Source organism: Hesperophylax consimilis, chromosome 11, assembly GCF_061612785.1.
Source record: "Hesperophylax consimilis isolate HC1 chromosome 11, BYU_Hcon_1.0, whole genome shotgun sequence".
In the NCBI taxonomy this organism is placed as follows: Eukaryota; Metazoa; Arthropoda; class Insecta; order Trichoptera; family Limnephilidae; genus Hesperophylax; species Hesperophylax consimilis.
In genome coordinates this window covers 22809866-22837604 of record NC_142846.1, presented here as the reverse complement: position 1 = coordinate 22837604, position 27739 = coordinate 22809866, and the positions used below count along the sequence as shown (strand labels likewise).

Here is a 27739-nt window from a genome sequence, read left to right as displayed (position 1 = left end):
TGCAACACTTGTCTTTACTTTTCTTGGGATATGAAAAAAGAGGCTGTGAAACTGAAAACAAACCTGAAAAACGTTATTTATAGTGGTGTTGTTGTTATATAAAATGCAAGTTAAACACGCGATGACATCTACTCGTGTGCATTTGCAAAAGGAGGTTTTTTAGTCGAAGGATTAGCAGAGTGATTCAAATAATGATTTAAAATAAATAAAAAATTAAAATTATTAGTAATCTTGCTAAAAAACGGGCCTGCAGACCGCTTCCGAAGTGTAAATTCGTAATAATATCGGAATACGTGTTCATGCACCTATGTCTAAATAACACACAGGGTGTCCCGAGGGTAAAGGCACTAACTTCGGGAGGTGATTCTAAACGATGGTTGGAGTAAAAAAGTAAGAAACTTTTTCCGAAATTCCAACTTTTTTTTCCATACAAAGACACACCTACTAAAAATCTTTAGTGTGAGGACAAACTTACCCAATAAATTCACTGTGAGCTTATATAGAATGAGGTGGTAACGTTGTGATAGGCCCGTATCCATTAAAACCGCAAGTTAACAGTAACATTAGGCCATTTGAAGTATTTGAAGTTTACAACTGAACTGAAAGAACTGTACTGAAATTAACAAAATGTAGTAACACTTTGAACGATAAAATTATTTAACTATTAATCTCTTACTAATGCCAATTCTTTTGACTAATTTAACAAATTTTCAAAACGTCCACTTTCCATGTGTATTTACATCATCTAGCCGGTAATCACAAATAAACACAATGTTAAAAGTAAGTCTTTGGAGAAAACACGCACTGAATAAAGATGTTATTTTAAGTAAGTCTTAATAAATGCACACTAAGATAACAACAGACTAAATTAACAAGTTTTGATTAAAACAAACACGTTTTTGAAGTTAAACACTGCTCGATACATTAAATTATAAGATTCTTTGTGTATAAAATAAAAGTTATTGACACGTAGTGCGGCAACGGAACGACAGCGCGTGGGCGCGGGATGGTAGATTTAGCAACAGCGCAGTAATAATGCCAGACCCACACAGCGGACCAATTTTACGTTTTTACCTGAAAAATACCCCTAAAAGTTGGAGTTTCTAAAAGAATCATATAAGTGTTTTACTTGTACTATCACATAGAATCACCTTCCGAAGTTAGTACACTTTACCCCCCGACACTCTGTATAATGACGAAATTCGGAAATGATTTTTATTAACATGTGTTCCAACTCCGTGACAAAACACTGAAAGTTCCTCAGGATACCTATCACCTCATATATTTTTTATCAGTAAGTTTTCTCCGTGTATGCTCTAGCTAGCGATTTGTTTTAGCATTATTGAGCATGTAGAAGAATATTGAACAACTTTTCTGGCTCCCGGGATATTGCAGCGCTACGGAAATATTCCTGAAGGATCGATAAACTCTTTTCCACCACCGCATTGTAAGCCTGCGGCTTACTACGACAATTCAATAATAATATCCTAAATACTACGACTGAATGAAAGTTCCCCATGTTGGTGCTCTGGAGACACGAGACCATCAAAAATACCCCCCATAATTTAACTTAATAAAATATGTATAATAATTTATACATACATATTTCAGTTTGGTTTTTTTTCATTTTTTTTCACGTGCTTTGTATCTATCCATTTAAAGAGATAAGTATTACATTTATGTCTGAAAGCTTAAGACGAACGTTCTAAACAGCACGTAGAGCAGGCATCATACTAACTTTTGAGCTTTGTGTGATAGTTATCAAAATGCAACAAAAATACAATTAGAGATCTGAGGCGGGCAGTGAATTCTTCATTAATGCATTGCTAGTAAATTCTTGAAGATAACAACTTAAGTGGTAAGGTAGGCAAAGCTACACTTTTCTAAGATTTCCTTTTCGTGAAGAAAGTCCTTTATTTTTGAGTCAATCTTTGAAGTAAGTGCTCTCTTTATTAGTGGTGTTACTAGGGTTGCCAGCTCCCGTTTTATGAATTAGAGGATTTGATACGATTGAATAAAGGACATATGATGAAAATAAAGGACATCAATATTTTTTTCATGAAATGCTGTTATGGTATCAGTAGTTACATTCAGTGGCGGTTTTCTCTAAAGTGCGTTTGTGCGGCGAACCCCCATTAAAAAGATGAGAAAATAAAACAAACTTGTTTTATAATAATATAAGCACATTATAGATAGCACGCTATTAAAATTTCGCCTTCAAAACCCGCGCCACCGAAAAATACGATACATATTCCAACTTTGTGCGAGTTGTAATCCGCGCCAAACTCTTCATACAAAAGAATTTTAGCCGGTACATACCCTATGACGGTGACATATACAAAATTTGGTCTTTCTTTGCAAAAGTAAGACAAATTGTGTGCGCCGAACACGCGTTATGTTATCACGTGACCTCCGAACATTGACGAATGTAACCGAAGAAACCCGAGAACTTCGCGGTCGACGTTTGAACTTTGAACCATAGGGAAGCAAGTGTTATTTTTTATGTTATATTATGGTATTTAACTTTGTAGTCATTTTTGTACATATTTTTGTTTTCTTGTTTCTGCATTTCTCCAACCGTTTGCTTATGGCATTTGCAAATCTACTACCTATTGAAGTAGACTTAGTAAATTTATTTCGTGCCACCTTTATTTGTTTTTTTTTTTAATGTTTTAAATATCTATTATATATTCTACGAAATTATTCTTCTCGAAAAAACAATAATAATTAGCAACATACATTGAGTGCTATAAAAACATTAAACAATTTAATTCCTATAAAACTTTTCTCATTATCTAATATTTGTGTCTAGTGTAAAGTGATTTAAAAACAATAATATGTAGGTACCCCTCCCACTAACTTTATTTAAGTTGTGTGACTGCTGCCGTATTCGACTATTTGACGAAGGACAACAGTAAGTAAATTTTAATTAGATATGTTTATCTTCTCTTGAATTTCTGAACCCCCTGTTAAAAAGACCACGAACCGCCACTGGTTACATTTATTAATAAAAACAATGTTAATCGAAGCCAAGTAGTACGACCTTAATTAGTCATTTTCCATTTAAAGTAATAAATAAAGTTAATACTTGGTATTACTTTTGGCTGCTCTAAGAGCTTCTTCGTTTTCTATAATGAAATTATAAAATTGTTTGCATTTCATGTTGAAGTTCGACTTTATTTGTAGTTCTGCTTTTACAGTATCAATATTTAACTTATTTCAGTTTTTGGTCCACGTATTCGTACACAAGGAATAAATCCTTTCGGCTTGGGCATTAGAAACGGGGATGGAAAATACGTATTGTATTATTTTTAGCAGATTCTTGTTTTCATCCGTAGATTTAAGAATCTGAATCCAAATTTCAAGAACATTTTCACACTTCTTATCGTCTATAATTTTCGTCAGGAGAGGCTTTAATATACAGAACTCTTCATACAATGCATCAAGGTTAATATTAGGTATCTGTAGTTTTGATACCATGATGCACAAATCATGGAACTTAATTTCTTTCGTCAGTGTCAGCGGCTGCAAACAATGGAAATTAATATTTTCTGTGAAATCACATCGTGCAAAATCACGCTGATTCATTTATTTTTTCCAAATTAAACGACAAAGTATTGTCCTCTATTGAAGATTTTAAATTAGAGGACAAGATCAATTTTTGGGTCTGAAATAGAGGACGTCCTTTAAAATAAAGGACGTCTGGCAACCCTAGGTGTTACTAAATCCGCATCTCCAGCTGAACCGTAGACATTGAAACAGATATGGCACGGAAGTGACCCGACTGTCGCCGAATTACGACAAAACTGCACGGAAAACAAAAATTAAAGTTATTCGTTTGCTGTGCGTAGATGCCACTAGCGGTAGCATGGGTAAAGGATGTTGGCAACAGGCGTTGTGCGAGCGGTGTCATGCTAACAATGGTTCATGGCCCATCTACCTTGTTTATATCATCTGCTAAACGCACCATTTCCAATCTCCAAGGTGCGTAGAGCGGCCATCTTGGATACTTCGAATCACATTAGTTTTAAATAAATATCACTACAAAAGGGGGCCGAAGGAGGGAACCACCTTCGTTTCACGGATCACGGCAGTGACATAATACAATATATATATATATATAAGAAAAGTCATGGTTCGACCGGTTTGGTACGGCACGTGTAATTGACCTTGGGATATTGAAAGAGCCACCTTCCACGCAAGAAATACTGTGGCAAACATCGATATACAATACCTTGACCGATGGTGGCAAACTATATTCTTGATTGTCGGGAAGTAATTTAGTATCTTAAAATCATAGACAATGGTCTGTCAATAATCCATATCGAATACGATATGGGGTCAATTTAAGTTCCACGAAGGTCAGTTTTCAGCATTCAACAATGACTTCACAACCTATTAATAATTTGAGAAATTGCAATGATACCTTAAGGTAAGTAAGTGGGAGGAAATACAGATAGAAAACCATTCCACGCCGATGTGTGGACTTTAGTAGCACTGGAACGAAAAACGACCCTTTCTCATGTAGAAAATAATGTCAACCAAGTTTAAATATTGGGCAGGAGTTAAGGCGCATAAGGTTGTGTCAGTGTCCAGATTAAGGACGCAAGTTCTATGGAACACTTTTGTATTAAAGTTAGAAAAAAACAGCCGCCGAAATTTACAGCAATTTCGCTACGGCATTTTGTTCTGAAATCGTGGTTTAAAACTATTTTTCGCCAGCTGTTTTGTCGAGTAACTCGCGTAAGTAGGTACACAATAATACTATCGTATGTAGCTCAGGAATGCACTCGGAGTTTTGTTTAATGTGTGTGTTGTGCGGAGATTTCAGACGTTACGCAATAGTGATGAGATGGACCGTGTTTGAAGTAGACACATAAAAGGGAGATAAAAGCATTCTTAAAGTGAAATGCGAAGACTTTTAAAATTATTTTGTTAGTAGGGCTAAACATCCTTTGCAACGAAAACGGGAACCTAATGAATGACGATATTATGGTAGGCATCTGCCTCGATGATTGATGCTGAAAGAAAGTCCGAGTATTTGTATGAACAAAGAGGAAGTGCCTGTTTAATTAATGAAAAAAATGAAGAAATCATACAGACCTTTTCACTGAGCAAAATTTGTTCTGAAAAGTAACGAACTAGTTACCTACTGATTTGAAAGAAAACAGATGTCACTGATTTACCTTTCTTCTTCTTCTTCTTCTTCAATGGCGCTACAGCCCATTTCAAGCCTTGGCCTCCTTTAACATGAGCCTCCACCGCCCTCTGTCCTCGGCCGTCGTCTTCCAATCTGCAACATGGAGTAGTCCTCTGGCATCTTTCCTGACATCGTCCTCCCATCTCAGCCTAGGTCTGCCCGCCTTTCGTTTGCCTCCCGGGTGTCCTGTTAGAACCTTCTTTGGTACACGTGTGCTTGGCATTCGGTGCACATGTCCGGCCCATTTTAGTCTTTGGAGCCGTAAATGAGTAGATAGTCTGGGAGCTTGGTAGATGTCATATAGCTCCTTATTGTGGCGGATTCTCCATGCCTCTCCCTCTCGCACCGCTCCTAAGATTCTTCGAAGTACCTTTCTTTCGAAGGTGTCCAGCCGTTCCGCAGACTTTGCTGTCAGTGTTCCCGCCTCACATCCATAGGCCAAGACCGTTCTAATAATTGTTTTATACAGGGTTATTTTGGTTTTCCTATGGACGTTTCGGGATTTGAACACTGGCAGCAACGCGAAGTAAGTGTTGTTAGCGGCTGTGATGCGCTTTCTTACTTCTACTGGGTCTTCGTTGTCCTGCGTTATGATGGAGCCTGTAATGATCTGCCCTTTCTACTTCTTTCTACGATAATTTTTCATTAAAGTCCCATAGGTAACTTTTCCATAAGGCTTTGGTTATATATATATCCGGGGTAGGAAGGTCCTCCCTGCCGTCTTTTCTTTATTTCACACCCCTTCAAGTGTGTACATCCTAGTTTGTCTACGTGACGTACGACCTTGAACGCACTCATTTCACGTGACGGTTCAGTATAAAAAGGCTTCACCGAACGTTGTGTTGGGTTTTTGTTTCTCGGTTTAGAAACCTAGTTATTTATGTATGTGTGGTATCCCTTGGTTCTTTTGAGATAGAGTGAGTTGAATCCATTACCGCTGTGTTTTAAAACCATTTTATAAACCTTATCTTCTAAGTCGCCTGCTCTTGCCTGATTCTATCTATCGTAGGGTTATGTGAGTATAATAAAGTGTTAGATTTTATATATGTGATATACATACGATAAATTTATGGTGTTAGTTGTCGGCGCCATCCATGTATATATTTTGGGAGGGGAAGGAGAGGAAAGGAAATGAATTTTTTTTTTCAAGTTAAGACTGGCTCCTCCGCTTACCAAACAAAACTGATGGATGATAATTCGAACAAGGCAATCGATATCTGCGTGTCTGGATATCACAACCGGCCGGGTCTCCCCTTGTTCCAAATCGGCAACCTTCACGCCAGAATAAAGAAAACCAGGTCTCTTCACCAATTTCAGAATTGCCCCAATCTCAAACACCTCCAGGATAAACTACTTTACTGAGTGTAGAAGGGGAAAACCATAACATCCCTTTATCACGAATCTAGTCGCGAAAATGTGACACGTAAGGTCCTAAGTTACGTGCCACCTCTAGAAACCGTTGTAACTCCCACGTCGTCGGGGATTTACATCCCTTTCTAGGTCAATACATAGATAACACACGACGATCTTGTCGACATTTTTGCCTGCTTATTAACGATAGGTTGTGTGCCTACCCATTCAGCCAATTATCATGTGAGATATATGTAAGGTCTACTCGATATGCCAAATTTGGGATGAGGACTGTCTGTATTTTAATATTTGGTTCTAGTAATTATTTTATGAGGTTACTAGCATCCTCGTGTATTAGGTATGGGTAACTCCTACTGAATACCTATCCTCTCAGGTAGGTATAAACGGATAATTGGTTTGATTTTTTCATTTAATTTAAAGAGGCTGCCTACCTCTCGAAAGGTACCTGTTGAGAAAAGTTGTTCGGTTGGTAGTTTTATTTCGGAGATTACCATCTCCCTCTTTCGACTTTAGATTTGTTTTTGTGCATCCCAATTCGTAACTTAGAAAGTCAAACAATAGATGAAAAGTATTAAATTAGAAAGTCAAATAACAGAAGAAAAGTTTTCATTTTGTTCCGTCTGGTTGCATCCGATCGCTTTCAATTCGGGACGGCATACGCTAGCAAAACTTCCCCCTTTGACTGACTGTACCTGCGTCTTGTCCTATATATGAAAAGGTCGTTGACTCGTCTCTCGCTCACAGCTGATTGACGGTTCGCCTAGCACATCCCTGTTAATGATAACATTATTTGGGCGGCAGGTGTCGTAAACTTAGTTCCTGTACCTCGGTTGTATCCGTCTTTTAAAAAGGTCCTCTGAAATTTAATAAATAATATAAAACTCACCCAGTTAGTCACCTCTCATCCTCAGCGCGAAGCTTACCTGGTTACACTATATAGCTAAATCACTTTAATTTTCGACCTCCTCCCTACGCTTATAAAAGGGTAATTAAATATTCCTGTAAATAAATTGTACCTCCCTAATCTGTTAGGATTCGAACCCACAGTTAATAATCTATTTGATTCTCTGGTTTTCGGTCTCCGTGGATAGAATGCCATCTCGCCAAATCAATAACTTAGCCCGATTAAACACTTCCTGCCTTTATATGTTCACTCTGTTTTAAAAACGCGATCATTATTTTTATTATTTTCATGTTTTTAAGACAAGCAATCTAGTTCGAACTGTATACGAAATCACGTTTAAATCAACACAACTTTATAACACAATCGCGATTGCACAACACCTGGCGCCCCTGAGGTGGGTTTTTACAAAACGGCGCTCTAAAAATTATCCAATTATTATTATTGTCATTATTATTAATTGTTTTCTCACTGAGTCGAACCACTTTCACTTCACACAAACACCGGATCAATAATCTTTCACTTTAATTCAATATTCCACAATATTCTCTAATACCATTTGAATTCAATAATTAACTGCAATTTCAAACAACACTTCTGATTTGTATCCATTTCTCGGGGCTGTCAATGCACCCAAGTTCAAGCCTCGACTGCCCGTCCCTGCGCCCTGTCCCGTGTGAATCTGTTTACTCAAGGCCTGTCTGTCAATAAATCTTCCGTCGATGTCTAAACAAAAAAATTTTTTTGAGCACGTTCGTTTATTATTTATCGTTTATTTTTGTGGATATTCAAAACATCACAAGCCCAGGTAGGCAAACTCTTCGACCACTTCAAAGTTATAGGAGTTTTTAAAATTCACTTTATCTTTTATTCTGCGGTGTGGGGTTCTGGTTTGCATCATGATTTTAGTTTGTTCTCATTGATTTGCAAGCCCACCTCTCTTGATGCAGTCTCCAAAGGGTCAAACACCTCTCTTACAGCCTGTAAGGATCTTCCGACAATGTTAAAGTCGTCTGCATATCCAACTATTTGATTGCTTTTGTAGCAAATCTTTGAGTCGGTAGCAATCATTGTCTTCCTCACGACGTGCTCCAGAACAATATAGAAAAGAGTGGGAGCTAAGCCATCACCTTGTTTCAGCCCCTGGGAGACGTTAAAATCCTCCGTTTTTTCACCTCCTATCCTTACTCGACATCGTGAACCAACCATCGTTGCTTTTACAAGCTTGACTATTTTGGGCGGTATACCAAAATTTAGGAGTATTTCATATATTTTCTCCCTATCTATACTGTCATATGCCTGTTTGAAGTCAACAAATAGTTGATATATGTCTATATCGAATTCCCAGCATTTTGTCAGAATTTGTCGAGTAGTAAAGAGTTGATCAGTGGTGGATCTCCCCCTCCTAAAACCTGCCTGATACTCTCCCAGCAAGTTCTCTGAATGACATTCTAGTCTTTCTTTCAAAATTGTTGTGAAGATTTTATACGCTGTACAAAATAGCTGATTTACCTTTAAACTAACCTTTTTACCCTTAAACCTGCCAACTCCTGGACACCCAGAGAGGCTAATGAAAGTAAATATTAGTTCAAATAAGAGTTTCAATAATTGAAAAAGTTTGATCAATGTCACCAGAACGGACACGGGAACGGACAATGGACACGCACAAACCACCATCACTTCTATGTATTCATCTCTTCAGTGACGTTGTATATAGGTCCAAGAGAGAGGACGTACGTACGTCATTGTATCGCCCTCTTCCTCCTCACTAGTGTCGGGTAGGACACGATTTCGAAATGAGTTTGTGAGGTACTCAAATGAGGTGTTAAGGTGTCCCACCTCAAATAATGTGAGGTGTGAACGAGCAAAGAAGCTAGAGCTAAAATCTTGTACAGCCAAAGCATATTTTCCCCATTATATTTTAGAATTACAAAGAAAAAAAAATCGGGGATGAGGGGTGGCATAGAATGTCGCATGCATGAAATATAGTAATGTAGTGCCAAAGAAAAAAAGGGGGAAAAATATTATTTTATGAGGTGACGGGACATTTTACGCTTTTTGTCTGGGCCATTTGTAGTGCATCTTGCATCACCATCTCATAGATTATAATCTGAAAAGATTAAATTATTTAAATTATTGATTGGTAATTCACTTGTTATCTAAATGCAATGCTGCCCAAACTTTTTGTCCTTCCGCCCTCCTTGTTAGGTTAGATACATTTCCTCATACCATTATATACCTAATGGTGTTAATAGACTTATTAGAAATAATAGAAAAGTTTGCAGTTTTAAAAAGGAATTTTGGAGAATAATATTTTCTCGCTCTTTCTAGCAAAAGCTGAAGGTACGGCTTTACTCGAAATAACATGGAAAAGTATTTTTTACCCGATTATTATTTCGATGTGCTGGATACGTTCCGACATTTCTAAATTTCGAATAATTATATATTCTAAAAGTTTGAGGAATTATGCAAATATTATAACAGGTCCCACTGGCTATGACAGTGAATAAAATAAAATCCTTTGGGGTGGCACCGCCCACTTTGGGAAACGCAGCTTGAAATCATATAAATTGTACGTTGTAACAGAATACGTTGTTTCTTCACAGCACTATTGAAACTAATGACATTATTATTAACAAGAATGTTAAATTTTCAGGATCAATTACCATAACCTGATTGTAGAGTCGACTTACCATAAGTTCAAGGAGATATCCTTGATACACGAATATCCACAGACTGCGTTCCATTTGTTGGCAAAACCAATCCGATGAAACATAATATTAATGCGTTTTCATGAACTTAACATTTTTAGAATCTTTACTATTTATAAAACAGGAAATTTGCTGGTATATAGCGATTAAAACTGTCGAACGGCGAGTTCAGGCGTTATTAAATGTGCACAGATTTTAGTGGAGCTTTTAGGTAAACACAACTATTTTCAGGACTCCATGAAATTTGAACAGCTGCATTTTCTGCATTTGCATGTCTGGAAGTTTTAGGTAAATGCAGCTGGTTTTAGATTGCGATTCATTTCCAAAGCGAGCTATGCAACTGTGAAATATTAATGTGCATTAAAGATTAAGACGCCACACTGCTTGTTGAAGAATAAAAAACCTTTTTTCAATTGTTGAAATTCAGGCGAAAGCGGAAGATAAAGTTAGTGGTTAGTTAGCTTTACTGGAGCTTTTAGGTAAAAAAAACGACCATTTTCAGCCCTGGCGTCATGAAATTTGCACAGCTTCTTATGTATGGAAGTTTTAGGAAAACGCAAAAAGTTTCATATTGCAAAGTCATTCATATAACTGTAAATGAAAATGAAAAGTCAAAACGCCACAAATGAAGAAAACGCTTTAAAACAAAACAAAAAGATGTTGAAACTCGGTTGAAACCGGGTGGTAAAGTTAGCTTAAGGTATTTATTTTTCGTGATATCGATATTCAAGCTTCCATAATAAAGTAACTGGAAATAATACACTTAGATAATAATAACCATGAAACGCATGGTGTGTGATCTCCATTTAGTACCTATATGAAGTTAATAAATACATACCTGAGGTCTGAGAGTCTGGGGTCTAAGGTGATGGGTTTGATGAGTTCGAATCTCGTCACATTCAAAATTTTAAGGTTGAAACACGCGTTTCTAACACTTTGATTGATTGTCAATAATCCTAGTTGGCCGATGAATGACTTTAAAAAAATAAGTGTAAAAATTTCTTTTTTAATTTCACTACTACTCCTCCGGAGATAGCGAAATTGTGCTTGAATTTAAATAAAGCCGGGAGTAACGACAATCATCAATCATTATTCGGGGCTTTTACGGATAAATTCAATCAACAGGTTGATTTTACTGATGCAACCATCTTAGTGTTATTTTGATATTCAATCGTAAAAATCAATGGTTTCGTTGCTTGTGTGGCACGTAGCGCCGTCTTGTTGAAAGTAAACGTTGTCCAGATCAATACTATCCAATTCCGGCCATAAAAAATCATTAATCATCGGGAGGGAAATTAAGTACCTAGTTATGCAGATTACTAAACAGCAAATACGTTTTTGCACACATTTGAAGTGAAATGACACTAAACTGCGCTATATAAATGTCATTTTATTATTATTATTACTGGAATATTATTTCGAAAGATTTGGGTCGAGATCCAAGAGCTTACAACCAACATGCAAATACATATTTCTAATATGTCAGTTTTTCTCTGGGCGTAAACTATTTTCAATTAATAAAACGTGGAATTGAATAATCGATCACGGAATGACGATCTTCGCTGAGAATATTGAAAAAATAATTATATCGTAATCGTAATCGTCGAGAGTCGTCGGATCACCTATTTGTTCGAAGACTAAACGCGCTAATTTACACGTATGCATCAATCAATGGAGAATCGTTAATGAAAAAACTTAAGACATAAACAAATAATTAAGTATAAAATTTTAGCTAATTAATAGCCTCAGTTAATTTGCTGAACCTGTTCGAGACAATAATTCACAACTCCGGTGGTCTCTCAACAGGACAATACTGAGGTAGGTACAATGTAACTAAAAAAATCTTTGAATCCGGATCAAAGAGATAACAGCTGTATCACGGAGGAAGTTAAATAATTCAGTTTTACAATTTTTTAATATTCGGTAGGTTCAAGGATGTCATTATTGGCAATCAATTTGATGAATTTTTGTATTGTAGGTTGGCTTTCAAGTACCAGGCTAGCAGAAGTCATCAGAAGATTTGTGTTTGTACCTAGACTACCTAGGGCCTGTAGCGAAAGACCCTGACATAGTAAAGCCGTGTTGCTGGTAGTTTCGCAATCCCACCACCAGATTATCATGCTACTATGCTTCTCTGCAGCGAGATTTCACGTTATATTGATCAGAGCGATGCGATCGATCTTTGATATCAAAGTAACTAGTTAATATGTAGGATATTGCGTCGTTAGTTTTGTAGCGGTGCTGCAGCAGTTTTAGTAATCCTTAATTTAAATATACTAGTGGTTCTGTGAACATTAGATTGTTTCTAATTTTCTATTATTAAATCCAGAACAAAATTTCCTGTGAAATAACAAAATTTGCAGTAGGTAGATACTTAAACAAGCGTCACCTGACGGCTATTTGAGTAATAACTTAACGGGTAACGGTCACAAATTGGAATTGAACCCAGATCATCTGTTTTACCGGGACAACAATCTCTTTATTCTATGATGCGTCTTTATTTTCTGTATCTTTTCTGTTTCATGTTTCATCGAGATTTTTCTTAAATAATTAAATTAATATTACATTGATGCCTATAAGCTTACAAATTTATTCCAATAAATTGAATTATTTATCACACCTATATTACACATTATCGCATTTACATTACCCTACGCACTTCTCGCGATTCATGAGAGATTGCACGGTGTACTTGTCTAGAAATAGCCAGAGGCAGCTCGTAACTAAAATTGTTAGCAGAACATTTCACTTTTAAAATGTACCTAGTATGTAACATAGGTAAATCAAATGTATTAATTGGATAACTGCAATTCAATCAATCCACTAAGCCAAATTCGTTAAATAAAACTGCTTCGTCAGCGCATTTACTGCGCACGAGTGCCAATATGTGAATGTTGTAGCGCTAACATTTTAAATTAGTATTCCTGAACGAATTAATTCCATACGCATGGATTGGACTCATTGGATTAGGCATGATCAAAGCGATGCAATATTCAATTGCCTTCAAGGCGCTTCGCGCGTGCGTCGATAGCGCACAGGATTAGTTATATACCTGCACTGCTTTAACATGTGATTTGCCTTTATGAGCCACCGTTTCAGCGAGCCGAGCTGTCTCGATACCGCCCGATGCTGTCAAGTTTTGTACACAACGAAATATGCACGACTCATTTGCGCTTGCGCGTACTAGATTAAAAGATACTCAAATACAATGCCTGACGGGAGTTATAACTGGAGCGTACTTTCGGACATCGATGACTAGGGCACAGATGTCGTTATAAGTTATTTGAAGATTGAAGACAAGCAGTGCAATGCATAAATGCACATACCAAGGAACTGCCTCAGGAAATAACTAAATATTTTGTAAATTCGAAGACTACATGAACAAGTAAATAGAAAGCTAAATACCTGTCTTGGCAAACTCTCGTTATTTCATCCATATTTATACATTTGCTCTTGACGAGTATTTTATTCACTCGATCGTGCCAGGTTTCGCGTCAACAACAAAAAAAACCCATATAAACGTAGGCTACCACGGTTCTAGCATTATTTTAGGGGCGGTGCCTGGAACGTCACGGTGAGACCCAAACGCCGAGTCCACTTTCTCGCGCCTCGCTCGCGCACCGCGCAAAATTTTATTTATTTATTGTAGTGCGAAGTCCCTTTTTTCAAAAACGTCTAAACATTTTTTTAATTAGCGCCATCTATGAACAAAAAATAATTTATCAACGGGAACCTTTAAATTATTAAAAAAAAATTTTTGCAAAAATTTTCTTTATAATTATTTTAATGATGTCAATGGCACAAACTTAATTAATGCTTTGGGACTTTTTAAAATCCATAGCCTGATCAATTTTTTTGAATGCTGAAAAACAATGGATACAGGAATCGCATCAATATTTTATTTTATATAATACATTCCCCCTCCACCCCCACTGAATTAATGAAGTGCGACTTTTTTCTGAGAGTTTCCGTAAAAAGGTTTGCCAATTTTATTGCAATTTTAGCCTCGGAAGTAAATTGAAATAAGAGTTCGCTGTCAGCCCTTCCTCTTCTTAAAACGCTATCCAGTTTTTAAAAATCTGACAGCTTCAGCACATAAAATATATGGTTTATAATTAGAATCCTTCTACATTTTATTAAAAAAACAACGTTTAATTACATATATTTTCATAGTAATATTTGTAGCCTTCCTGTTTACCTTATAATTATAACAACATAGGCTTCAAGGGCAATATTTTACCTACCACATTTTACTTAAAGGGACAAGTTAGGTTATAATAGAACAATACAATAATGGTAGTATTGATACAAATTGATTGCTTTATTTCCTGCATAGTTTATTATTTATCCTCACCTTGGATTTGTGCAAATAACGATCGGTAAATTTACAGTTCTTAAGAGTGTTACAAATTAGAGATAATTTAAAACGATAGCTTAAGTAATTTAGTTTTCCATATTCTTAATAAATCTCAGAAAACAAACAATAAATCTATTAGTTTTGAAAAACAAACACTCGACAATGTGACCGAACTCAATGTTATCGCACGACTGACAGCAAAGGTCAACGTTTACTCAACTACGTATCTACAATCCTGACATAATAATATAATATTACCAAACATACTATTTTCGGTTGTCTGCGGTGTGAGTTAGTTATTCCGACGTGAAATGTCCTGCGCAAAATCTGGTTCGATGTACTCAAATTTTCTTTGAATTTAAGGGCCATTTTCAAAATTGGAATACTAACTGTGTGAAGAATAAATTCAGACAAGCCATAAAGTGGGTACCTACCTATAAATTACTATTTTTTTATTGGTGCCCTTTTTTACTCATTTAAAGTACGCTCTAGCGTGTTTAAATCGCACTTTATGGAACGTGCGTTTTTTAAAGTTACCATGACAACATCAACAAATCAACAAAATGTGAAGTCTAAATGTCAACTTTTAACTATAAATCCAACTATTAATCTTATGTGACAGATTGCAAATTTATGTTTGTGTTTTTCATTTCCATGACAACAAGATATTGTGATGTCACAAAACGAATTCATTAATAGTTCTTATTTCCAAATTTTTAATAATAATATCAATATTTATGTTTTCAAAGTGTACCAATAAAAAAAATAGCGTAAAGTATTCGTGGATAACTGGTCTTTAAAACACTTGCTTTATTTCGAGCACTCGGCTACGCCGTCGTGCTCGAAAAATCGCGCGTGTTTTAAAGACCTGTTTATCCACTTATACTTTAATATACTATTTTAATAGAAAAAAATATTATTGGCTTTTTCAAAATCGGAATTATGATATCCCGTGATTTTTCACGGGTTTGTGTTAGTAATATAATATTTTTAACAGAAAATTATTTTTATTGTGTTTTTCAAAATCGGAACTGATTTAACGAGAATACAGACTATAACGTGAATTTTCACGAATTCGTATTTATAGGAGCTTGTATTTCGTGAGGGCGAGATTTAGAAGAGGAGATTTCATAATGGGCTGATAAAAAAGAATAAATTGGAATCTACTAAGGGCATTGACATACATATATTATGACAAGGTTGCGGAAAGGAGTCAAGAGCTTAACAGATGAAATGCGCCGCAGTCGACATGTTCAATTCAACTTCGATTCATGGTTTATTATATTTCATAAAATTTGTTTGGTAAAACTCACCTTCGAACAAGAAAAACGTCGTTTTTTAATTAATTTATTGAAAACGCTTAATGAAGACGATAATAGGCTCAGCCACACGTACACTTCGGAGCGGCGGTACCACGCGCCACTCCAGGCCGCCGCGCAGAAAAGTAAAGTCAGAAAGTAAGGTAACGGTTTATAACGCTGTCCATTGTGAGAATATTCGGCGCGGCGACCTGAAACGGCGCTTGGTACTGCAGCGGCCGCTCCGAAGTTAGGCTCTGTACGTGTGACAGAGCCTTGTCTTCTCCTGTTGATGACTGGGTGGGCGAAAATAATTATGTTTTTGTCGGTGAAATTATACCTTCTTTACTTCATCCCCAATATTTAGTTAAAAAAACGGCAGTAGGAAAATGATGCATATTCATTATAAAAGCCTTAATAGCTTTAAGATACGCATTAAAAATTTGTAAATACGCACGACAAATCAAGCAAAACAAATCATTTTTAGTACACACTGTCAAATTTTTATAGTAAGTTTTCTCAAAATTATAAGCAAGGTTAGCGACAAGTAGCTTTCATTTGTTTTCTGGCTATAATCTCTGCCTGTTATCAGCGAGGATTAATAATTTGTATGCCGAGAACGTTCCGTGTAAACTGATGTGACTGGACAGTTGACACGTGGACAGAATATATTTGAATATGGGTACATAAGTTAGCAAACGGCCCTTTGGTAAATTACAACTAGATCCACGTAAGTAGACGGCGATTTAATTTTTTTTTGATACTTTGTACTACTTAGTACTTACTTATCAAACATGCTTATAAGACATTTGGCCGAAAACGCACGAGTCTAGGTACGTGTACGGGTGTAATAGAATGTACCCAAAGGATTTTAACCAGCGATTCCTGAGCATATATGGAGTTAAAAAAAATGTAGATATTATTTTCACACGTCGCCACTGATCACACTGCTACGCAGATCACGTGACGCGCTCTGTCTCGTCCGTTACCTTGCTGCTGGAATGAGACCGTGACTACGTGGCCCGATAGGCTGTATTCAACTACCCAGCGGCGGCGTGTGATAGAAAAATATATGTAATTGTTTCTAATTGAAAAAAAACATATGGGCAGCAAAATAAGATCTACGTTATTTCTGAACTCCAAATATCCAAGGGAATCGCTTGTTATAATCCTTAGGGTGCGTGCTGATACACTGTCTATAATATCTGTTTTGCATTATATGCAATATCACTAGTTATTATTATTCAGACGGCCTTCGAGGTCGAGGGGTAAGGCACTCGACTAGCAAGCTGGAGGTCGCGGGTTCAACTCCCGGCGTGCGCAAGAAAATTTTATTTGATTAATTCCTGTTATTTCAAAAATCATTCATTTAAAAAAATGTATACTATATTGGCGGCACGTTCCAGAGTGGAAGATACTCTCTGTATCAGTTTGGTGGCCAGATATGAATAATTAGGTACTTCCCCACCTTCCTCTTCCCCATCTCCTTCCCCTCTCCACTACCTTCAGCCTCACAACTACCCCGATTGGGGATGCTATAGTCACACTATTTCACATAATTTTTTAATTATAAAATAACCTGGTAATACATGAAAAACTCCTGATGGAAAATGTTGATCATGCGAGGATAGAGGACTTAACTAGGAAAGGAATTGAACCCACAACGCGCGGGAGGCAGACGCATTTGTCAACTCTGCCACTAATCGGTCATTATTAGTAATATTGTCGTACAAGGGGGCAGTTTGATAAATTGAATTTTGTGATAAAGTGATAACGTCCGTGCAAGGTGCTTCAAGAAACCCCATTATAGATGATTACATCGTTTCATTTTACAGTGTACGTTTTATTAAATGTGCACATTATTATATGGCGGCAGACGGCGAATAGTAAATCGTCTATAATGGAAAAATGTCACCACCTCAGGGGCAGGAGGTAATAAAAATATACCCTGCCACGGTAAGGCTTACTCCGAGGCGCCGTTGCAGTATTAGACTTTTATTTTCTAGATACCATGCAGTCACCCAATGGGGAAACTGATTTCCAAAACATTAGATTTCCAACAAAACGTCTTCCAATATTTACCGTAGTTAAATTTCTTTATTATTGTAATGATTGCGAGTATGTTGATATTTTACTTTTTGAATAGTCCTTAGTCACTTCCGTAGAGACAAATAAATTAAGAAACCTAACCTAGCCTAAATATATACTCTTTTACAACGCAATTACCCCGCCAGAACTATAATCAACCGACACTACAAAGTACCTAAACATATACTACGTCAGCACAGATTCCATGATAACTCAACACAGTGACAATTCAACACACCTAACCTAACCTAACCTAACCTACTTAACCCAGTTAGTAAAGTTTTTGTTTCATCACTTTCCATGACTTTATATAACTTTTTAAAGATGTGATGAATTATCATTTTGATGAGTTAGTTATCCGGTAACCGACAGCACAACGACAATGAGTCTACCAAGCACATAAAATCTTCAGCCTTCTCCCCGATATCTTAAAACACCTAAACCCAATTCAATACATCCAAAAAATAACGCCATGGATCCTTACATCTTTTTTTTTTAATTTCAAAGAAAATTTACATTGGATGATATATTTTGAATGTTTTATCAACCGCCATGCTAGGGATGCTCTGTGGTATGACGGGTGAAGTTAACAGATTGACAATACATCTTAAGACGAAATAAGATCCTAAAAAAATATCAGTTATGGGCGTGAACGCGATTTAAGTGGGCGGAGCAAATTAGTTTCACACGCGCTCCGCTCGAATTAAATATTATAATATTTCGGGGTTCAGAGGAATGAAGTACGTTGCAATGGGGAACACCCGACACCACGAACTGTTCGAAGTCAGAGCAGCGATGAAATCCACTAGATGGTACCCATGAGTAAGGTTTGAACATGAAATGCTTAATAATGGGCGTCTTTCAAACTATGTGAATAGTAATATTAAGTTGAATGTGCATGTTTTAGGCAAATTTCGATAGAAACGTTACCTATTGCAGAAGGAGCTCATGATTTTATGATTCTTATCAGATTTCTGTAACCATACTGCTAGACGGTAGGCAGTAACTTATGACTCGTAACCGACGTGTTCTTCATTGACAGATGTCAAAGCAATACGGTATTCAATCACGAATCATTTTCATAATATCTGATCATAATTATATCTGAATATATTGACAAGATAAATAAAATATCAGTCATTTTCAATATTTATTATTATCGTTTACAAAAAGTTACATAAAACAAATAATTATGTAATGTAAAAAGCATAAGATGCAACTTTTTTTGTATAAAGGCCATCATTTATTATAATATAAGTTAGAAATAGTAAAAATAATTTTATATAAAAAACTAAAATAATTATTCAATAAATAGCATTTCGTCGAAATCTAAACGACGATTTCCAAATTGACGTTCTTTACATACAATATCTAAGATATGTGGAGGATCACGAACATTCATAGACCTTGTGACTCCAGGATCGATAAGCTCGACAAGAATGCAATCCATTTAAAAATTAGTTAATTTAATAAGCATTTTTTCTTCCCAGAACTTGTCATCTCGAAGTATACGCTCAACTATCTCTAAGTTAGATAATTACAATCATAAAAAGAGTCGTGCTGCGAAATTCTATTTAATACAGTTAAAGAAAAAATATGTCTTCTATTTTCCTTCCTTCCAGAATAACGGGTCTCTTCTCTTCCTGTGTAAACAAAACTTTTACTTTATTTACGTCAATTTTTTTTTTTTTTTTTAATTTTTTTTATTAAAAGTATACAATACAGAATATAGTATATTATATAAAGCATTGTACTCCCAGGAGTTAATAAACTCATTGCGGGAATGATACGCATTACATGAAACATACAGGGTGTATCGGCACTAACCCGACAAACTTTAACCAGCTATTCCTTAGCACATTTGGAGTAAAAAATGTTATGTACACTTTGCTGTCCGGTAACATTTTTTTTCTTTTAAAAACAAAAAATAAATAAAATTTCCACACTCCGCTACTGCCCACAGTATAGGGGTAAAATAATTGGCAACGCCGCGCTACTGTCATCTCTTTCACACATATTCTGTCTCAAGTCCCGTGTGGTTCCCGCCACCCCGTCTCGTATCAGTGGTCAGTGCTGTTTTGGGAGTTCGCATGTCATCAAGTTTCTAGTTTCGTTTTTGTTTTGTTATCTAAGTTTTTACTGTTGAAATATGCCCCTCAATTATCCACCTGCCGAGCAAGCAGATATTGTTTTTGTTTATGGATTTTGCAATGGAAATTCACGAGCAGCCGTAAGGGAGTATCGCATGAGGTTTCCTGGAAGACGCGTCCCACACCATGCTACCTTTGTCCAGGTTTGTACCCTATCAATTGTTTATTGAAACTATTTACATTCATTGATAATGCCAAAAAGCGCTTTTGAAATTTAAACTGGGAACATTAAAAACATAACAAGGGGCCACCAACTTTAAAAATGTAAATTGTACTTTAGGTGATTTGTGTTCAGTGGTCACTAAACGGCGTTTTAAAAAGTTAATTAATTTTAATCTCTAATAAATGCATCATTCACTGCAATTGAATTCACTCCCTTTCTCACCATGGGATTATTTAAATTACTTGAATTCAATTTCACCCCTGTGAATCCAAGATATCAACCGTACCTAGTTAAGAAAATTATAATTTAAAACACTTTGTTATACATTTTACTATAAAAAAATGAAATAAATGAAGAGAAAACGTAAGTTTTCTGATATGTGCCTAAAATAAGTGTTCTTTAAAAATAAAATGAGTGAAAAAGCCCGCGATTGTTTATTTGACATTATTACTGAGCTGAATAATAAAAGCAGTTGTTATTTGTTGTTTTGTTTCAGATGTATCAACAATTGCGTGACTGTGGCATCGGACGGATTGAAGGCGCCGGCGGAGGACACAACATCGTTCCTGTGGCAGTTGAGGAGAGAATCCTGAACTTAATTACCGAAGACCCCACGCTGTCCGTGCGTCGGGTCGCTCTGATGATAGGACACAGGGAACACATGGCGGTATGGAGAGTTCTGAAGAAGCACGGGCTCAAACCTTTTCACTATAGGCGCTGCCAAGGCCTCATGGAGAATGACCACTTTTCCAGAGTCGTGTACTGCAGAAGAATGCTGCATAATGTCATAAGAGATGCAGACTTCATGAAAAACATATTGTTTACCGACGAAGCACAGTTCACTAAAACAGGAGTGCTAAATGTGCACAACTTGCACCATTGGGCTGAACAAAACCCCAAGCTTGTTCGGGAGTCGTCGAGCCAGGACAGATTTTCCATCAACATGTGGGCAGGAATCCTGGGAAATCAAATACTCGGTCCAATCGAGTTGCCTCCCAGACTAAATGGACCGATGTATTTGGAGTTCTTACAAGTGCAACTGGGCGAGATTCTGGAAGATGTGAACCTCGAATTACTACGGAGAATGTGGTTCCAGCACGATGGAGCCCCACCACACTATTCGATTGCCGTGCGGAACTACTTGGATGTCGAGTTTCCTGGTCGTTGGATAGGCCGTGGAAGTCCGGCCATTGCTTGGCCACCAAGATCACCCGACCTGACCCCCCTGGATTACTACCTGTGGGGGGCTCTCAAGGAAAAAGTGTATGCTAAGCCAATAGCCTCAAGAGAGCAACTGCTCGAACGAGTGATGGAAGCCGCTGCAGAAATTAAAGCAAATCCTGCAAACTTAAATAATCAAAATATAACAAGACTACACGCTTGCATCGAAAATAATGGTAGTCACTTCGAACAAATGCTCCAATAAAAAAATTAACATAAACTACATGTCCGCATTTTCATTTATTATTTATTGGTAAAATTCTCACAATGTCATTCATTTACACATCAATATTACCTACATATCAATATTTAATAAAATCTGTAGAAGAGTATGCCCGTCGGCATTCAACAAGTTTTTCGACAAGTGTGTCGAAAAGCGTCTTCTCTCTTTCCTACACACTAAATATTAATGGTTAAAAATGAGACGACTGATGCTTGTAAGCGCGCCAATACGTAAAAACAACGAAACTCGAATAAGAATTGCCAGGTGGGTTTTTTAATCGCTTTAATCTGACTTTAAACAATAATTAAACACGTAAAAATTATTTAATATAATATTACAGTACAGTACTTTGAACCTTCGCAATAAATTTATTTGATTTTAAGTTTAGTTTGTAGAACTCCATTTCAATTTAGAGATTTTTTTTATTTTAACAGTCTTATTAAAAAATTTATAAAAACAGTGTGTTTATAAACAAGTTCTGCTAGTTGTAATTATTATTACGCGTGACAGCTGTTTCACCTTCTGACGGCATTATCAAACTTTGGTAAAGCCACTTACAGACGACGTAAGTGATAACTTTCTTTTTTTATTATTCTGGCTTTATTGATTTCCGAGTAAATTGTCGTAAATTATTATTTGCTAATCCCAATATTATTTGCTAATGCTAATAATTAAGTGAAATTTTAAACAATGCAATAATAGGATTATTGCATTGTTAATTTCACTTAATGTCGTTGGTATTTCCAACTGATGACTCAGGGGTTTATTTCCCTGAATAATTAAGTATTTTGGGGTCTAATTATTATGCATTTCATTACATCCGATAATTTAAACAATTTTTATGTTGAATTGGGGTAAGTTTTATGGCTAAGGGAAGGAGTGGAAGGTGAGGAAGTACCTGGATATTCAGATCTGGTCACCAAATACGGCTAGTCATTTCAAGCAACGTTTAAATTCTAAACCTGGATATTCAGATCTGGTCACCAAATACGGCTAGTCATTTCAAGCAACGTTTAAATTCTGAACCTGGATATTCAGATCTGGTCACCAAATACGGCTAGTCATTTCAAGTAACGTTTAAATTCTAAACCTGGATATTCAGATCTGGTCACCAAATACGGCTAGTCATTTCAAGCAACGTTTAAATTCTGAACCTGGATATTCAGATCTGGTCACCAAATACGGCTAGTCATTTCAAGCAACGTTTAAATTCTAAACCTGGATATTCAGATCTGGTCACCAAATACGGCTAGTCATTTCAAGCAACGTTTAAATTCTGAACCTGGATATTCAGATCTGGTCACCAAATACGGCTAGTCATTTCAAGCAACGTTTAAATTCTAAACCTGGATATTCAGATCTGGTCACCAAATACGGCTAGTCATTTCAAGCAACGTTTAAATTCTGAACCTGGATATTCAGATCTGGTCACCAAATACGGCTAGTCATTTCAAGCAACGTTTAAATTCTGAATTAATTAATCAATTACGAAAAAGCGTGGGGTTAAGAATATTTTTTTTAAATTATAGTTGTAATTTATTGTCGATTTTTTAAAAAAATTGCGATATTTTAAATAAAATTTAATAATTATTGTTTAAATAAATTAGCAATCTGGCAGCATTCATTTGCAGGTGGTCAATCCAATGCAGTCATGACGTTTGTGTGAGTGCTTTCCTTTGTCTCAGTGTGTTGCGCAGCAGTTTTATATGAACCGTTTTTTGATTCATCGGGATTGTTTTTAAAACTATACATTCTTTGTACCTTCAAATTAGTGGAAATAAACTTAAGTGTGTCAAGCTGCTCGTTATATTCCGGTAATTCTGGAAGGCTTTTAACATAAGCAATAATATTCATAAATCACATTCCGCGAAGTTGTAAATAACTAAATTTATTAAAAAATATACGTTGTAGGATAGCCTAGCAAGTAACATTTTGACAGAGCACTTACGGTGATTTAAAAAACAACGGCGCTGTTCAAATAATCCAATTATTATTATTGATAAGTACCTAAGTGAGGAAAATTGTTTTTAAAAGTGCTCAGAATTATTGGACTTCGATTATAAATTCAGGAAATCTACTAATTAGTTTCTTAGTTTCAAAATTAGACTATTTAATACGTGAAACGCGTAAGAGGTGAAACCAAAGCATTCCAGAGGTGAAACAATTTAGATACAAAAATAAAACTGATGTGTACAATACAAGAAGACAATCAGTGATTCGCATACGAAAAATGTGAATAATCATTATTGTTAAATAAAATATTTCTTTTCTGGTACTGGATTATGTAATACGGGCTTCGTTCGCAGCAACACGCGAGAGTTGCGATGTTGCTTTCAAATTTTGACAAAGGATAAAACAGTGGTGACATGTGGTGAAAATATGTTTAATTAATTTTTTATTAAAAAAAAACGTTACCGGACAGCAAAGTGCACATAACATTTTTTACTCCAAATGTGCTAAGGAATAGCTGGTTAAAGTTTGTCGGGTTAGTGCCGATACACCCTGTATAGCTGTATGTATTAAATGGACATATGATGGGACATACACAACATTATTATTTCAGATAGTCATTAATAAGATGAAGTTTGAGCATGTTAGTTTGGGTCTTTTTACATTGACTTGCACATTTGATCTCGTTGGGTAGTTGATTATATTTTGTGTGAGCTATGTATTCCAGGGATCTTAGTCCATATTTTGTTGATTTGATTTTTGGTATATGTAGTTTGTTGTGATTTCTTGTGTTGTGTTGGTGTACGTCGTAATTGTAATAGAGTGTAGTGTTGGAATGTGCCGAGTGTTGAATTACTTTTAATATAGTTTTCGTTATTTCAAAAGTGGGAATGGTATTAAAATGAAGTATTTGGGTGTTTCTGTAGATGTCTTTGACATGTGTGTCCCAAGGTAAACTGAAAATATTTCGCAGGGCTCTATTTTGGACGACTTGGACTTCTGAAATCATTTTTTTTGTAGCAAATCCCCAGATTCCGGCGAGATATATTAGATGTGAGTGAATCATAGCATGGTAAATCGATTTTAATAGAGAGGGAGGAAGTAACCCGCGAAGTCTATATAAAACACCAGTTATATGAGTAATTTTGGATAGAACATGTTTAAATTGGTGATTCCATGTGAGTTGTGAATCAATGAAAAGGCCAAGATATTTTGTAACATCAGCCCTTTCAAGGCGGTTATTATCAAGACTTATATTAAGACATACATTTTTTTATTTGCAAACAGTATGTAATGTGTTTTTTTTATCTTTAGGCTAAGTTTGTTTAATCGCAGCCAGTTTGCCAGGCAAGCTACATCACTTTCCATTTCCTTTTCAAGTTCGTTTAAATCATTATTGTGATAAAGAATCACTGTATCATCTGCATAGAGTTGTATTGTACCCTTAAGTCCCCATTTAGCAATATCATTTATATATATATTAAAAATAGTAATGGTCCAAGTACGGAGCCCTGAGGCACGCCACATTTTATCGTTCCCATGCTGCTTGTCCCCTTTCCAACAAAGGTCTGACAGTGTCGGTTAGAGAGGTAGCTACACAGTAACTTCAGGGGAGTGCCTACTATGCCTAGGTGTTCTAGCTTCTTTAGTAGTATCCCATGGTCAACCGTATCGAAAGCCTTTTTAAAATCTATAAATAAGCCTGCAGCATGCTTACCCTGGTCTATATGCTTTTGGAGGGCGTATACAAAATCGAAGGCAGCACATTTTGTGTTAGATTGGTTTCTGAATCCATACTGTTGGGATGCGAGTAAATTGTTTGATAGGAGATATTTAGTGAGCCTAAGCTTAATAACCTTTTCAAAAACTTTAGAGACGACAAAGAGGATGGATATAGGACGGTAATTAGAAGGATTTTTTTTGCAATCATCTTTGTAAATCGGAATTATTTTTGCTATCTTTAGTTGATCTGGGAAGATTCCACTATTCAGGGATTGATTAATAAGAAAAACAAGGTGGTCAGCTAATATATCTTTGCAAAAGTTCAGGTACACTGGTGTAATTCCATCTAAACCTGGAGATGCATTAGACTTTAGTTGAGAGATGATACTGAGAACTTCTGTTTTATTTGTTTTGGCCATGTATAAGGACTGGATTGCTTTTTGATCCGTGTTTATAGTGATAGAATCATCTGGATATGATGCAATTGTAGCTGCTAAGTTTTCCCCAACTGATATAAAGAAGTTGTTAAAAGTTGAAGCTATCTGTGTTGGGCATGTTATTTCTTCATTCTTAATGAGAAGACATTCAATTTCATCTTTCTGGGGTGTCGAGCTATTTGTTAGAATTGCATTTATTATTTTCCATGTCTGTCGCGGATTACGCAGGTTTTCTTTAAATATAGTCGTGTAGTATTTGGTTTTAGCATATCTTCTATAGTTGGTAACTTGATTTCTTGTTTTATTTCTCAGTGCTGTGAATATATCACTTTACTGATTTTTTTTCCAGATTTTAAACGCATTGTTGCGCTGTTTGATAAGTGCATTTAATTTTGCATCAAACCATGGAGTATTACCCCTCCGTTGGTCTCCTATGCGTAACTCAGATTTATGTTGGGATGATTTTATTGCTGTTTTGATGTATTCATTAAAATTATTACAGATTTCATTGGCATTACTGGTGGTTTCGTGTGGAAAGTTGTGGGATTCTACATATGTTTTTAACATGTTTTTATCGGTTTTGGTGTTGTTTGAAAAAGAATGTATTCTATTATTAGTGTGATGTTTCAAGCTGTTTTGGTAATCTAATATCAAAATGTTATGATCACTTAGGTAGGCATCTATATTTGCAGTAGTTGAGGAAATATTTTGTCTGTTTGAGATGATATGGTCTATTAGAGAAGTAGAGGTATCTGTTACTCGTGTAGGATAGGATGTGTTACATATGAAACAGTTGTATGAGTCTAGCGTGTTGATGTATTTAAGAGATGTATTATTTTTTTGAAGAATGTCAATGTTGAAATCACCAAAGATAAGGGTATCATCTGTACAGTTATTTAAAATAGATTCATGATACATTAAGAATTCGTTAATGTTTGAGGTAGGCTTTCTGTTTATAACATAAATATTTAACGGTTTAAAATTTCTATTACGGATATATAATTGAAAACAATATGTATGGGAAATATGTATTTGAAAATTTTTTACGACTTCAATACGTTCATAATAAAATTATATGTTTAAATCAGTTATTACTTGCTCAGAATTTTTCTCCGGTGAAATCGGTCCTTTCGGCATCGGATTATTGATATATTAAGTATTTTCGTGATTAAATAAAAACAATATTAGAAACATTATGTTAATTCACTTTTCAATCAAATTTTGGAATTATACACACGAGCGTATAAGTACGTATAGACGGGTATATACAAGTGTATAAATTACCTGCTGTAATATAGATAGAGGTGGTATATTGCTGAGTCTAGAAGCAAGCATTAATTGCACATTTTTTCTGTGTTCTTTATTCTGCCTTTGATTTTTTTCACCCTGCTTACTAGCGGATACCTGTTCTTTTTTTCTTTGTTGCCATATGCCTTTGCCTTTGTTGTTATATGATATTGGTCGGTTTTTGTATTGATTTGTTGATGATAAACGTACCTACATGTTATCTGGGTTATAAATGTGAGAATGTTGTCGATATATTTGGGGATTCCGTATTATAGGCCAGTACACATAGCGCCAAAAAGGGGGTTGCGATCGTAATTATTCCGGTAGTCCCAATTTTTTTATATGTTTTATAAACTGATCCCATGATGTATAATCTGAATTTCCGACCATGGCGCACCTGTGCTCGCGCCACCATTTAAAAAAAACCGGCTGTAATCGCGCCAAAATCTAGTTTTTCCAAAATATCTCATTCTCAATGCAAATTTTGGCTAAATTAGCTACATAATTAAAGTAAAACATAAAATTACCTACAACTTTTGTGAAAACAATTTTCTTCAATCTCTAATAGGTACCGAGGTAGAAAGTCGTAAAGGTGCGTATATTTTTGAAAAAAACAAGTTTTTTGCGCGACTAGCTTTGATTTTTTGTAAATATCTCGTT

General features: G+C 35.9%; 1 protein-coding gene across 3 annotated transcripts in view; it reads right to left on the bottom strand.

Annotated features, from left to right (window-relative positions):
- Positions 1–27739, bottom strand: part of Kdm3 (Lysine demethylase 3) — a 441386-nt gene that overhangs the window by 312625 nt on the left and 101022 nt on the right. The gene's annotated exons all lie outside the window — the stretch shown is intronic.